At 40.8% G+C, this 12,080-nt stretch overlaps 1 long non-coding RNA gene across 1 annotated transcript; it reads left to right on the top strand.

The window, feature by feature from the left end:
* Positions 1-9,771: 9,771 nt before the first annotated feature.
* Positions 9,772-11,867, top strand: LOC120026771. Its single transcript, XR_005473231.1, has 4 exons — positions 9,772-9,866; positions 11,015-11,219; positions 11,508-11,609; positions 11,712-11,867. It is a non-coding gene; the product is annotated as an uncharacterized LOC120026771 (long non-coding RNA).
* The last annotated feature ends 213 nt before the right edge of the window (positions 11,868-12,080 follow it).

The raw sequence follows: 12,080 nt of genomic DNA, 5'->3' as shown, positions 1-12,080 counted from the left end.
CCTTCTACCCTGACTGCTCAGTTTGGCCGGGCTGCCAGCTCTAGGAAGAGTCTTGGTGGTTCCAAACTTTTTCCATTTAAGAATGATGGAGGGCACTCTGTTCTTGTAGACCTTCAATGATACAGACATTTTTTGGCACCCTTCCGCAGATCTGTGCCTCGACACAATCCTGTCTCGGAGCTCTACAAACAATTCCTTCAACCTCATGTCTTGGTTTTTGCTCTGACATGCACTGTCAACTGTGGAACCTTATATAGACAGGTGTGTGCCTGTCATGTCCAATCAATTGAATTTAGCACAGGTGGACTTCCAGGGGGGACTCTAGCAGGGAAATGTTGGGGCTCTATCGCTGCCAGGAGAACTCCAGTGGGGAAACACATTGATTATATATTTGACCACTTTGTTTAATTTCCCAAGAGGCAACAATCAAAATGGATTGATTGAACCCCTATTCATGTCATGGAGGTAACCCATAATAGAGTAAAGACCTCCCTTATATCGTTGCTCATCATTGCTTCTCAGTGGCAATTTTAGCATGTAAATCTTGGTGTGGCAAAAAATAAAAAAGTTTAGATGCATGCCAGCAAAGCCACTACACAATACTAAATAATACATGAATTGCACTATAACGGTGACAAACGGTGCCGACAAACGGTGCCCACAAACTGTTAGGGCCTACATAAAGCTGTCCCAACAGCAGAGCTTTCTTTTCAGCAGTGTGAATCCTTACCACTGCTACACCTGGCTATCAGTGGAGCCTTGTCTGGCAGCGAAACAGTTAATACAGCTTCATTTATTGCCTTTTTAAAAAACATAGCTGATGTGGCTGACTTGCTTTAACAAATGTGGTTTCTACTGACAATTGATATGTACAAACTATGGCATAAGGGAACGACGAGCGGATAAGGGGCAATCCGTAGTTTCGATTAAGACATTAATGAACTAGGACGGACGTTGTCAATATAACATTGGAAATGCACAGCGACAGAATTCAGAACATTGGGAATTCTTTCAGTATTCTCCCTGTACACCAAGTCAGAACTGTAGGATAAGTAACGGGGGGCATATAAGCAGACAATGAAGGCTCTTACAATATTCAATGAATACATTTCTCTAAAACAGGCTATAGGCTACATGTGCACCACCAAGTCAGAACAGTAGGCTAAGTTACGAAGGGGAAAGGGCCCAAACTATTAGGGTGAGGCGCATGGGCTACTAACAGCTTACTACACAACATACACTTTGTATTACTTTCTTAACTACAGTGTACATATCTCTCTGGCATATTACATAATTTATGTTGCAGCATACAATACATTTTTGGACTCACCTTGTTGTGCTCACTTGAGCAGGATGGTGGCGCGGCAGTCCTTCTTGTTGGCAAATTTTGTCATCAAACTTTGTCATCAAAGTCTGGCATTCTCTGGATTTGTGGTGCTTTCAAGACAACTGGGAACTCGGGGGAAAAAAACAAGGTTGAAACATGATGTCAGTGATCTTCAGATTGGAGATCTAGAAAGAGGACGGAGATTTTGAGTTGGATGACCGTTCAAAACGTATTTTCCCAGTCAAAGCTTGTTTCTTCCCGAGTTCCCAGTTATCTTGAACTCACTAAAGTCTGAGATTTCCAAGTTCCGAGTTTACAGTTGTTTTGAACGCGGCAGAATTCATGCTGGATTGACAGCATGGCCAATGTCTTCAACCTTCACTGGCCCATGGTGTGTTGCGAGTGAATGTTTATACTTTTAAGCTTGGAAAAGAGACCCTTAAACGCAGACATGGACCACACACCCTCTCCACTAAATAGCAAACTAGTGAGTGAAACCCTCTTGGGCCTCACTCCCCCCTATCTGAGATATCTACTGCAGTCCTCATCCTCCACATACAACACCCGTTCTGCCTGTCACATTCTGTTAAAGGTCCCCAAAGCAGACACATCCCTGGGTCGCTCCTCTTTTCAGTTCGCTGCAGCTAGCGACGGGAATGAGCTGCAGCAAACACTCAAACTGGACAGTTTTATCTCAATCTCTTCATTCAAAGACTCAATCATGGACACTCTTACTGACAGTTGTGGCTGCTTCGCGTGATGTATTGTTGTCTCTACCTTCTTGCCCTTTGTGCTGTTGTCTGTGCCCAATAATGTTTGTACCCTGTTTTGTGCTGCTACGATGTTATGCTGCTACCATGTTGTGTTTCTACCATGTTGTGTTGATACCATGTTGTTATGTTGTGTTGCTACCATGCTGTGTTGTCATGTGTTGCTGCCTTGCTATGTTGTTGTCTTAGGTCTCTCTTTATGTATTGTAGTGTTGTCTCTCTTGTCATGATGTGTGTTTTGTCCTATATTTTAATTTCATTTATTTGTATATATTAATCCCAGCCTCCGTCCCCGTAGTAGGCCGCTTTTGTAAATACAAATTTGTTGTTAAATGACTTGCCTAGTTAAATAAAGGTTAAATAAACATTAAATGAAAATGGAAGAAAAAAAATGTGTTTTGCAGTTAGTCACTGATTCCTTCCAAACCGTTCATTGTTGAATTTAGACTTCCAACTTGTTGTGTAATGTTTATGTCCAATGGCCGATGAGCATAGATACATTTTATCTATACTTTATCTTCATTTGGCATGTGCTAAACAGAGTGATTTGTTTAGTAAACAACCAAAGATTTCAAGACTAAAAGTGGTGAAAGTAGTAGCCTACTATAAGGAAAAATTCCAGGTAAAAATACACTTTATCTAGTCCTAAATCCTAATCTGACTTTGTTGCAAGTCATGTTGTTCTTCACATTACCGTCTCTGGTAAACACACACTATATCAAATAAAATCGTTGTAACACAGGACACAGAAGGTGTAAACAGTGAAATGGTTACTTGTATAGTATCAAAAACAGAAAGTGTCCAGATAAAAAAATATTTTATAATTATTAGATGACACTTGTCTAAATTGATGGCTCATATGAAGGAAATGCTAAAACAAACCCCCCAGCCACATCTAGCTAAGTGGATGGGTCACTATTGTCTAGACATGTACACATGTACACATGTTCATGAAATACAATAGATAGCCTTAATCACCCCCAGACACACCTGGATAACTTGATGGGTCATGTAATCATCTGACGAAGTCTTTTGTTTAGACATGTAGCTAGTTAGCTAGGTAGCTAGCGAAACAATGAAACTGCATAATCCAAACTCATATTACTACCAACCAATACAGACATTGTCATAGGTTTAGTAAGAATCTCCAGGTAGCTGAAGCTAACCAACCAGGTTCAATGTTAGCTAGATAACATTAGGCTATAACTAAGAATGCAAATGGATTTCTAATTTGAATAATATTACTACACAGATCATACACGTAACGTTAGCTAGCGAGCCAGCAAGCTAATGTTCGCTAGCTAGCGAACAGTACGCTATAACTTGCAATGAAAACAACTTTCTGACAAATTTAAAAACATGTAATATTTTAAAATGTAGCTAGACCCTTACCTGTATACCAGGATGAACGCTTCCCAGCAGACTGGAACCATTTAACGGTTTTGTTTGTAGCTACATCTTGTTTGGCCAGCGTTGTGTCAAGTCACTCCGGTTCACACTGACCGTGGCGTGTGCAGAAAGTAGCAAATCGCTTTTTCCAACTGATCTGTCGATAGAGCCTGATAAATTCAGGGCATCAATGTCATTGAGAAAAGTAGCAGAACTTTTGTAGTTCTCGATGGCTAACGTTATATATTTCAAAAATTACACAGTAGAAAGGACTATCAACACATACTGAGCTGCTCACGTTATAAACAGAAGCATTCTACATGGCATACTAATCCAAACTCATCTCGCGGCATGTCCAGCCCATTCATTATCTCAGCCAATCATGGCTAGCGGGAAGGTTCCTGTCTTTTTCCATGGCTAAACCAACTAGGCTCATAATTTAACAATTTTATTTGTATTTACGGATGGAATACAAGTTTGTTATTAAGACACGTGAAAGTTCACATGTTCCAGAAGTGCAACATAGGCCTAGTTTCCTGAAACGAGACACATATGACAAGGATTTCAAAGGCTTTTCCAGTAGATTGTCGATTTGATTCATGATGATGACACTCTTTGTTAAGTGTTGCAGTCATTTCAATCGCTGTAGTAGTTGACGTGTATAGAGTTGAGTCATACATAGACACTCTGGATTTACTCAAAGCCAGTGGCATGTCATTAGTAAAGATTGAAACAAGTAAAGGGCCTAGACAGCTTCCCTGGGGAATTCCTAACTCTACCTGGATTACGTTGGGAAGGCTTCCATTTAAAAGAACACCCTCTGTGTTCTGATAGACAGGTAACTCTTTATCCACACGTCATTTTATCTGTGGCCAATGACCTTGAGCCTTCTTGGATGGTCACTTCTTATGTAAATCTATGGCAGCACCCAAGGGGCTTGGATTTATGAGCTCTCCCAGTAGATTTTGCAGTGACGTAGTGTCCCCATGAGTGACAGAACACTGAGCCAATCACGGTGCAACTAGAGAACATTACCAACCCATACGCTCCGTATTTACTGCTGGCTGTACCACCACCACAGAAAGCACTGAGCTAGGCTGAAACACCTGCATTTTGGAGCTGCCTTACTCAAGAAAGACCATATTTGTACGCGGCTTTATTTACTCAATTATACATTTTTGTTCACATTGTTTGCAAACTCATATGTGACATGTATCAATGCCAAAATAACATGCAAAACAGGCAGCTCAACAGGTGGGGCTCAATCCCTCAAAAGCAGATTAGGTGGATCTGCCCGATGCAAGCGACAAAGAAACCCAGTTAACATGCCTATATTAAACAGTTGTAGGATTTTCTGGATTTTCTTTAATCCTGCAAATATACACTAAAGCCTGCATCCCAAATGTTATCCTATTCCTTATATAGCGCATTGCTTTTACAGTTCCCCAATGTAGTGCACTATATAGGGAATAAGGTGCCATTACAGACACGGCCTTAGTGTCTGACTGAGCATTCACCTTGAGTCTGAGAGGAGTGTAGCAGCATCTGTTCTGAAGCAAGATGGTGTGTTTTCACTAGATTAAATATGTGTTTAAAATGGCACCCTATTCCCTATATAGTGCCCTGTTGAAAGGTTGTGCACTATATAGGGAATAGGGTGCCATTGGCCATAGGGCCCTGGTTAAAAGTAGTGCACTATATAGGGAATAGGGTGCCATTGGCCATAGGGCTCTGGTTAAAAGTAGTGCACTATATAGGGAATAGGGGTGCTATTTAGGACATAACCTTGTTAATAAACTATAGCACTGAAGTGGAACATATTGTGTTGATGTGCTCCATAAGAGATGATGACTCAAGATGACTAGTCTGGTGTGTCAGGGAGTAGAAAAGGACTTCCTTTGCAAGATATCAAATCAACAAAACGGACAAATTTGTACCATTACAAAGCAAATTCTTGCATTATGCATGTGTTCATTCAATGCATTTCATATCATTCTAGTTAAAAAGAAAATACTTTCAGGAACCAGAGCCTGGTTCCTCTCTAGGTTTCTTCCTAGGTTCTGGCCTTTCTAGGGGGGTTTTCCTAGCCACCGTGTTTCTACATCTGCATTGCCTGCTGTTTGGGGTTTTAGGCTGGGTTTCTGTACAGCACTTTGTGACATCGGCTGATGTGAAAAGGGCTTTATAAATACATTTGATTGATTGATTGATTGATTGAGCTTGTTTTGCAACGGTAGACAGATTTTACACACGTGAGCAATAAGAATTGGCATGACATAGGCTCGTCCGTATGCGTATATGTATTGTATATCGTGGAAGATGTTTACACAGAAAAACTGGGTATTTTTTCCCCCCAGACATCCCGGTGTGATGAGGGTCTGTCTCCCAATTCCCTAGCTGGTGCACTACGTTTGGTCCAAAGGGTGAGTAGGGTGCCGTTTGGCAGACAGACCCTCTGTGGTGATGACGCTTCATGGAGACACGTGGTTCCAATCTGTGATTCTGGTTACCTGCAGACAGCAGCAGCCAAAGTTCGATTGCCACACATACACACCCCAGTGGATTTTGGCATTTAGCGACTCTGCCTTCTGTCCCCTGAAGCAGAGAGGAGTCATGGGCAGCTGCAAGTCCTCTCTCTCGCTGTCTCTCGCTCGCTCCATCTCTCTCAAAACCAGATGCTGCTTCACTTCTCTCAGACTCAAGGTGAATGCTCAATACAGTTTCAAAGTTGTGTTAACTTTCCCACAGTTCCTAGGTTTTCCAGAAACCCCGGTTGGAAGATTCCCTGGATCAGGAGGAAATAAGCAGGAAAATACAGAAATCTACCAACCAGGATTTCTGAGAAACCTCAGTCAAACACTAAGGCTAAGTATGAAATTTCACCCTATTCCCTATATAGTGCACTACTTTTGACCGGCTACTACTTCTTTGGGACTAAATAGAGAATAGGGTGGTATTTGGGACACAGTCTAAGTGAGAGATGTATCCTGTTGCCTGCTTTTGGCTTTTATTGCATCATCTGTTGCTACTTGCTGCCCAGTGAATTAACACAACCACACCAAATGGAATTCTAATACACCAAGTAGAACTAAGCTTCAAATGGCATCTGTTGACTGCTTGCTGCTCTCCGTAAATACAGGAGTCAATTACCATGTAGGGGAAGTATGTTGAAACAAAACATAACCCCCTTTTTTTTTAGTCACAGAAGAACTGTGTTTAGAGTGATCAAACTGCCCAATGTGGTGAAGTCAGACCCTGCGGTCCAGGCAGCCAATTTATTTTTTGTGTTTCTCTCTTGTAAATCAAAGTGAAGAGACTCTGTGTCTCTGTGTTCTAACACACACTCCTCAGCCCTAGCATGTGTATGTTTTTAATTTAACCTTTATTTAACTAGGTAAGTCAGTTAAGAACATATTCTTATTTTACAATGACGGCCTACCCCAGCCAAACCCAGACAACGCTGGGCCAATTGTGCACCGCCCTGTGGGACTTCCAATCACGGCCGGATGTGATACAGCCTGGATTCAAACCAGGGACTGTAGCGACGCCTCTTGCACTGTGATGCAGTGCCTTACACCGCTGCACCACTCGGGAGTACATGAGTATGCTAGTTACAGCAATTTGCATCCTCCATCATGTTGGCTTGAGTTATATAACCTGTTCCTGAAATATGCTGATTCAAACATCTCCTGTTCCCAGTGTCTCTACTTAATTGCTTCTGCAAAGCCTTTTATCAACCTACCCTCTGCCGTTGTGTGAAATCACTCTAGATAATCATGGCACGTGTTTTCAGAGCACTCGGATTAGTGAGTGTTTCTACTGTAGCTGTGTTTATGTTAAATGGGTGGTGGTGGTGTGATGCTGAGGTTAAGGCTACACCCTCCTCCATTGTAAAATGACTTAATTACATACTACTTCCTACTTCCTAGTGTCTACTTCCTATTTCTGTAGACAACTTCATGCCCTATGTATCTTCGTGGGTTCCTTCTTGGGAATTGATGTTCAGAAATACAGTATATGAGGAATTGAGTAAGTATGACTTAATCTAATCAACTTAGTTGGACTTAATGTAATCAAGTTAGAGGACTTAATGTTATCAAGTTAGTAGAACCTAATGTAATCAAGTTAGTAGGACTTAATGTTATCAAGTTAGTTGGACTTAATGTTATCAAGTTACTATGACTTAATGTAATCAAGTTAGTAGAACTTAATGTAATCAAGTTAGTAGGACTTAATGTTATCAAGTTAGTAGAACCTAATGTAATCAAGTTAGTGTGACTTAATCTAATCAACTTAGTTGGACTTAATGTTATCAAGTTAGTAGAACTTAATGTAATCAAGTTACTATGACTTAATGTAATCAAGTTAGTAGGACTTAATGTTATCAAGTTAGTTGGACTTAATGTTATCAAGTTACTATGACTTAATGTAATCAAGTTAGTAGAACTTAATGTTATCAACGTAGTAGGACTTAATATAATCAACGTAGTAGGACTTAATGTTATGAAGTTACTAGGACTTAATGTAATCAAGTTAGTAGAACTTAATGTAATCAACTTAGTGTGACTTAATCTAATCAACTTAGTTGGACTTAATGTAATCAACTTAGTAGAACTTAATGTAATCAAGTTACTATGACTTAATGTAATCAAGTTAGTAGAACTTAATGTAATCAAGTTAGTGTGACTTAATGTAATCAAGTTAGTAGAACTTAATGTAATCAAGTTAGTGTGACTTAATGTAATCAAGTTAGTAGAACTTAATGTAATCAAGTTAGTGTGACTTAATGTAATCAAGTTAGTGTGACTTAATGTAATCAAGTTAGTAGAACTTAATGTAATCAAGTTAGTAGAACTTAATGTTATGAAGTTACTAGGACATTTAAGTCATTTAAATATAAATATAAAATGTTAAATGTTTAAGATACCATTACTCAGTTCATTTAGTGACTTAGATGGTTACATTTTACAGTGTAATTCTTCATGAAATATATCACTGTCTCTTCATTTGAATTAATTGTACCTCAGGTCATGTTCTCTTTCCTTCCATCTGTTCCTCCACAATTCGGCTCAGTTTAAACTTTCAACACTGTCAGAAGCGCTCTCCAAATGTCCTTTGAAGTTTCCCAACCTAAATGACTCAGGCATTTGACTTTGATAAGCATTTGAGGGGAGACACGTGATTGCTGCTATTGCTAATTTATTTGCGGATGTGTTTGTTGACGTATCGAGGTATTAAGCTGTTTGTTTAATGTCGGGTGAAACGGTGTACACAACTCTACGGAATATTAAATTCTCCTGGTGGCCTTAAATCTCTCTGGTTGTTAATTCATTCAAAACAAACAAATAAAACGTTCTAATTTCCTGCACATAAAAGTGAGGCTTGATTGTTTTTAATTGAACAAATGTTTTTAATTTAGCAAAAACCAATAACAATTTCCACATCTGAAGGTACAGTATCGCCCTTTTATTTCTAGAGCAATAACTAATGCCAGAGCTCGGAGTTGAGTTGACATTTCATCTACTTGCACGACAACAACAACAGCAGCCGTGTACATCTTGCCAGTGTGGGAATGGGAAAGAGAGAGAGGGATGGGGGGGGGCTGAGGAGAGAGGAGAGGAGAGGTGGGGAGGCAGAGTTTATCTGGACCCTCGCTGTGACTACAGACAACACTACAGAGAGCTGAACAGAGGCTGAGAGAGAGAGAGAGAGAGAAAGAGAGAGAGAGAGAGAGGAATCCAGGCGCCTGCTTTCCAGCCGTTCATTTTCTCCCATGACATCCCATCCCATCCTCCCTTGGACAGAAGATTGAAAACACCCAGCGCTCTGCAGCCAAGCTTGTCATCAAGGTCTTCCAATGCTGCTTTTCAATGAATTCAGACATTACAGAAAAATGTTCTCTGTTTCTAGTTGCTGTGTCTGATGTTAATTTGGAGATGGTGGTGGCACCACACCACACAAACACACATACTATTGACGTCACCAAGTGGCAGTTTCTGGCCAGACAGACAGTTCTGGAGCCAAGTCCCTGAACAGCTGGTAGTGTCAATTCTCCAATGCTATGCCTTTGAATGTGTCCTCTACCACCAAAGTAACGATGATGCATGCTGGTATACATTAAAGAGTCCTACAGAGATCGAGATAACACTTTGCAAGTGTGTTTGTAAAAGTAAAGAGAACACATCGAGTACCACAATATGAGTCCTAATACCCATAAAACCTAGCGGTATAACCTGGAAATGGTTCCAATTGTTTTTTTTCACCATTCATTTTTATGTCTGGGATTTTAGAACTTTTTGATATTACAAGGACTCCGTGTTTCGTGTAGGCTTACCCCGGCACGACGTTTTAATTAACCGGTCAAATCTCTCTCAGACAAGGTAACTTTTATCAATATATTCACCTGTAATTACTCCCCAAAAATGAAATGCTAATGTGGCTACCATGCAGAACTATACATCTTGTCGCAAGCGTTGACGTCATCCCTCAGGGCACGTTTCTCAATGCAAACTCATCGACAAGTAGCAAGTAATCTAGCAAGTAGATATTATAGCCTTTGTAGTTTATTGTGTAAATAATTGATATTGTGTATTTCTCGTGTGTATTCTTGTTTAGCATTTTTCAAATAACCTAGCTAGCTACATTAGCATTTTTTAGCAAGTAGATATTACCCCATATGTATAGGGTCTTAATTCATTCCTACTTCGATTTTTGTGTATTGGGTATATGTTGTGTAATTTGTTAGATATTACTTTTTAGATATTACTGTACTGTCGGAGCTAAAAGCACAAGCATTTCGCTACACACACAATAACATCTGCTAAACACGTGTATGTGACCAATCAGATTTGATTTGATTTCATTTGGTAGGACTTGTGTGCTCAATGTTTTCCCCGTACAAAACACAGAAACGGTTTTGTTCCACGAGTGCATCTGTTGTACATGACTAATCAAATGACCTGTTAAGTCAGTCAGAAATGTCAACAGGGATGAATTATGCTAGCCCAAGGCTAGTACTTTTCAGACTGGGCTAGTAGACAATGTGCCAAACTAGCCTGACACAGCCGTGAAATTTTGCCTTTACAAACATCGCATGTCACAGATTTAGGACCTGAATGTAGAAATCGTGGTCTGCTGACCAGTGCCCAAAATCCTTATGTTATGTCCCTGCATGTCAGTCCCTTTCAGATGATCCACCTATATCACTGTTGGTCCTCCTCAATAACCTCACGGCTGAGGGTTTTCACTTTCCTCTTGATAATTAGACTCAGAAGTACAGTCGTATAGCTCATCGCAATACTTCACGTCTTCGGGCAAAGAGTATCCTAGACTGTCCTGACGTTCTAGTTGAACATTCCAGATAATTCCTCCATCTAAGCAGAAATGTCCCATCCATGTGCCGATAGACCAAAGCCCAGTCTATTTTACCGTTACTATAGTCAAGTCTATGGGTGATGGTATTTTAATACAAAATGTACAATTTTAGTGATCAACTTAGCTAGCTGGTAAAATTTGCTTGTTTTTTCAGATGGGCGGACCGGAAACCCAATGACAACACTCGGGTCTGTAGCTGCCATTTTCCCTTGGGGAAAGAGAAATAGCTCTGTATTTACCAGATAAGGAAGCTCATCCACCATGACAGAAGAGGAAGATCCAGACTGTTGATTGGGAAACAAGAACAAACAATGAGGATTTCGATGTTGAGGGACCACTTGTCACATTTTCCAAGGAGGGTTTGTGTTATGATAATTTTACTTAACTAGGCAAGTCATTTAAGAACAAATTCTTATTTTCAATGACAGCCTAGGAACAGTGGGTTAACTGCCTGTTCAGGGGCAGAACGACAGATTTGTACCTTGTCAGCTCAGGGATTTGAACTTGCAACCTTTCAGTTACTAGTCCAACACTCTAACCCCTAGGCTACCCTGCCACCCCAAAAATGCATTTTCTGTCCAGAAAAAGATGTTGATACGGCATTAAAAAATATCCCAGCACTGATCAAATGTCTCTTTGTTTTCCAGTCCAACAGGAGTGCTACACTCAAGGACATCCTGTGCCAATGTGATCCGAGCGCGAGCATCTAGTTGTAGAGACTACAGCAGATCGAGCCTGTGGACGGACAGGTCAGTAACTCATCAAATATGATACAATATTGTGATAAAACATTGAATTTGTAGACTTATCGAAATTCTGACTTTATGTCCCCTTTAACCCCATTGTTTTAGACACCAGGCGTAACATGCGGAACATCAGGCTCACCCCACGAGAAGCAATGCATGATCAACACCACCCTCAGCCAGGAGACCTGTTGGAAGTCATGTTCTCTCTCACTCTGGGGGGGGGGGTAAGACATGCATGATCAACACCCCCCTCAGCCAGGAGACCTGTTGGAAGTCATGTACTCTCTCACTCTGGGGGGGGGGGGGGGGGGGTAAGACATGCATGATCAACACCACCCTCAGCCAGGAGATCTGTTGGAAGTCATGTACTCTCTCACTCTGGGGGGGGGGGGGGGTAAGACATGCATGATCAACACCCCCCTCAGCCAGGAGACCTGTTGGAAGTCATGTACTCTCTCACTCTGGGGGGGGGGG

Source organism: Salvelinus namaycush, chromosome 32 (genome assembly GCF_016432855.1).
Source record: "Salvelinus namaycush isolate Seneca chromosome 32, SaNama_1.0, whole genome shotgun sequence".
Taxonomy (NCBI): Eukaryota; Metazoa; Chordata; class Actinopteri; order Salmoniformes; family Salmonidae; genus Salvelinus; species Salvelinus namaycush.
Note: the sequence above shows the minus strand (reverse complement) of the source record. Positions and strands in the feature narration are given on the sequence as shown.